A 4,207-nucleotide genomic window follows, 5' to 3' on the forward strand; every position below is an offset into this window, starting at 1 on the left:
CTCTATATTCCACCTGATATTTTGTTAATTCATGGCTATTACTGCTTACAACCATTTATGGTTATATTCATTTTTTGTTGTTTTGATGATATATACTCCTTTTTTTGCGAAAAGATATATACTTCTTACTTGAATTACTACATGTTACTCTCTAATCACGCTCGGCTCACTGTATAATTTATCAAGTTGGCTAGTTTGGTGGTAACATTATCTAGTTTTATGTTTATGAATTTGTATAATGTTTTTTAGTTACTTAATTTACTGACTAACACTTGTTCGATGCACAAATGTAAGTTCTATGGTGAGAGAGAATAATGACACTCTGTAGTGCAACTCAAAATGGTAGTAGAATATCGAAGAGTAGTACAGAACTGAAGATGCATAACCGGCATTACAGTTTTGCTCTTGCAACACCAATGTTTTCGTGATATATGGTGGGGGGAATGTACACTTGATCCAATAAACATCAAAGTACCACTTTAGAAAAAATGGAAAGGGTTCTTATGTCTTCCTGGGAAGACCTTTTCCCTACGGTCCATGTTACTAAATTGGCTAGAGATTTATCTGATCAGAATCCTTTGATCCTGGAGAGTGGGGTGTCTCAGCTTAGTGAGAAGAAGACCAGAGAATGATTTGATGTCTCTTGGTTAAAGCATGCATATTTTCTTCCTATTATTAAAAAAATAGAGACAAAATGTTACTAGCTCTGATACTATAGATATTTTGAATATTAAGCTCAAGAGATTTTAAAAATGTTTTAAAGGGTGGGGATGAAGGGGAGCCTTGGGGCAGTGCTAAATTTTTGCCTTGTGAGGTCACGGGTTCGAGTCCTGAAAACAGCCTCTTGTACAAATGTAAAGAAATGTTGCGTACAATAGACCCAAAGTGGTCGGACCGAGAAATTAACTCCTGTAGATGTGGAGGCTTATAACTGCAAAGTTGAAATTCCTTCAGAATTATATGAACTATATGCTGATGAAGAGGTACAGTGGTTGCAATATTTCAATGATAGATGGCTCTTAAAAGGAGACAATGACACTACTTTTTATCCTAGAGTTGTTAATGGGAAGAGGAGGGGAAAAAAGCATTTACTCTCTTGATAATAATGGGGTGGTAATATCCTAAAGCTTGCCACTGAGTACTATAAGTACTTGTTAGGTTCTGCCCCTGGATGATTCTGGAAAAATGTCTACTAGTGATAATGCTACTCTTACTAGACCTTTTTTCTGAGGAAGAGGTAAAACATGCTATTTTTTCAATGGATAGTAATAGAGCTCCTCGACCTGATAACATCCCCCATTGAATTTTTCAATGTTATCGGGAGTTTATTAAGGGTCATATTATGCATATCTTTGATGATTTTTTTAGGGGAGGCTGGATGTTCAAAGGCTTAACTATGGAGTCATAACTCTTATTCCTAAGCTGACTGAGGTAAATTCCATACAACAATTTAGACCTATTTGCCTATTTAGATGCATGTATAAGTGGATTACCAAAAACCCTGATATTAGGAGTGATCCTTTTGCTCATAAGTTGTTTAGTCCACAAAAAAATTCTTTTATTAAGAATCATAATATTGTTGATGAGACTCTTTCCTTACATGAAATTATGCATCATGCACATGTTAAGAAATGGGAGGGGGTCATGCTCAAATTAGACTTTGAAAAGGCCCATGATAAGATCAATTGGGATTTCTTACTTGCTGTCCATAGAGTTCGTGGTTTTAATGATAAATGGTGTTTGTGGGTTAAACACATTCTCAATAATGGCATTGTTTCAATCAAGATTAATTATCAGATTGGTCCATACTACCAAAGTGCAAAAGTGGTCCGTCAAGGGGCCCCTATGTCTCCTTTTCTTTTTAATATGGCAGCGCAATGTTTTTACCAAAATGATATTGCGAGCTCAAAAATATGACTTGTTTGTTGGTATGGCGCCGTGTTTGATTGATAAGGGGGTTGTTGTACTACAATATGCAGATGATACGGTGATTTTTTTTGTCTCGTGATTGTGCTAAAGCTGTCAACCTTAAGCTGTTACTCTACCTTTTAGCATCGATGTCGGGGCTTAAGATCAACTATTTGAAAAGCGAAATTTTTGTGGTAGGTGTTGATAATGGAGTTGCTAGATTTTACTCGGAGCTTTTTGGTTGTGTTGTTTCAACTTTATCTATGAAATATCTTGGGGTGCTAGTTAGTTTTGATGCACTTAAAACTATCGACTGTGAATTCCTTGTGGGTAAGATGATTAGGGGAGTGGATGCCTCGAAGGGGCATCTTCATTTGGGGGCAGGCTTATTTTGGTCAATTCTTGTTTGTCTGGTATCCTTTCTTTGATCATGTCTATGTTTTTGTTAAATAAGACTACCCTAAATAAGCTTAACAAACCCACATGAAGCTTCTTTTAGCAAGCTGGGAGACTTAAGAAGAAAATTCATATGGTCAGATGGAATGTGATTTGTTGCTCGAAAAATAAAGGTGGGCTGGGTGTTTTGGATCTTAAAAAACAAAATATCAACTTCCTTACTAAATGGTGGTGGAAATTGGATAATCGGGAAGGATTGTGGCAACAAATTGTTCGAGCTAAGTACTTCCGTAATCAGACGGTTGCCACGATCAAAGCTCGCTTTTCAGATTCTCGTGCTGGAAATTTATTTTGAAAGTTAAACATATCTATATGGAAGGTAGAAAACTTCTTAACAGTGGTAATTTTATCAGGCTTTGGCTTAGAAGTTGCTGGAAAAACCTTTGGCTGATTCTCATAACGGTTGGATCTGGAAAGACCCCATCCCTCTTAAATTGAAATGCATATGTGGAAGTTGTTTGGAAATGTTGTGCTAGTCTAAAGAAGAGAAAATGGTTGGGTGACCCTATGTGCTCTTTTTGTAATGTTCTTGAAGATGCTCAACACCTGTTTTTTGGTTGTGGGGTCTGTATCTATTTGGGGCATTATTGATAGAGTTACAGGTACTGATAGCTGCCCAAGGAACTTGTGGCAAAGTTTTTACTTGGTTCTATGCTTTTCTACTTTAGGGGCACAAATAAAATATGATGTGTGTGGCTGCTGTTTGCTGGGGGATTTGGACCCTTAGGGACAAGATAACCTTTGAGCAGCATGTTATGCGATCTCCCGTGGAGGTTATCTTCACTGTTTGCTCTTTTATGATGTAATGGGCAGGTCTTCCCAAAAGCGCGAACAAGGATGTGTTCCAAGTTGGATTTAGGGTGTTGATAAAGAAAGTTACGATGCTCGCTTGGTAGATGAATCCACCAGTTGTTGTGTGGGCTTGGGACATTCTTATGGGGTGTGATCGGCTGTTTGAAGGGCTCCTTTGTGGTTGCGTTTTGGTGGAAATGTTTCCTCGGGAGTGAACTATGTGTGCTTTGTCTTGTAGTTGTGTTGGTTAGTCTTGGTTTTAGTTGTTTGGTTACAAAACTAGATGTGTTGTCAGGTTCTTGCCCAGTAAGGGGTGTTTGGAGGTCGAGCACTCGTAGTGGGATTTCTGGCAATGCACTAACTCACCTCCCTCTCTTTCCCTCCTCCTTATCTTGCTTGTGATGTTCGTGAACTTTTGTATTTTCGTTAAGCAACTAACGGAAAGGGGATGCTCGGTTGGAGAAAAACCACCAATGTTTTTGCACCTCTCAGCACCCCTTTTGATGCCTGGGTCATTACCGAGGAAATAAGAAGCGGAGCGGAGTTGTTTATCTCTTGGCCTCTTTCTTCTTGCAGGCCACCACCTCGCCTAAGCAGCGTGGGCGCCATCGCGCTCTCCACCACCTGACCGACCTGGATGTAGTCATCGTCATGGACCTAAGTATTTGGGAGTTGGGACTGACATCGACGGCGGCCGCTAAACGTCCTACCAAAAACTATTTCGAAGGTGGCGATACGACTAGGGACGGAAGATCTTAGTTTTTGGTAGGACGTTTTTGGACCGAAGGATGGGTGAGCCCTGCTACACATAAGCACTTCGTCTTCGGTACAACCCTCTGGACACATCAACGACCTAGATTAAAAGATACCCCTTCGTAAAGAAGGGTAGGATGGGAAATCCAGGTGGGTGCGGTGGCCATGGCATAGCGCGGCGCGCGGCCGTACGGTTCATTGTACGCCCTTACGTGGCAGTGTACGCCGCGTGAGAAGGAGGGGCGGGCCCACGTGTACTTAACCCTAACCATTGCCGCCCACCCGCATTAATCCGGTG

The sequence above is a fragment of the Triticum dicoccoides genome, chromosome 2A, assembly GCF_002162155.2.
Source record: "Triticum dicoccoides isolate Atlit2015 ecotype Zavitan chromosome 2A, WEW_v2.0, whole genome shotgun sequence".
Classification (NCBI taxonomy): domain Eukaryota; kingdom Viridiplantae; phylum Streptophyta; class Magnoliopsida; order Poales; family Poaceae; genus Triticum; species Triticum dicoccoides.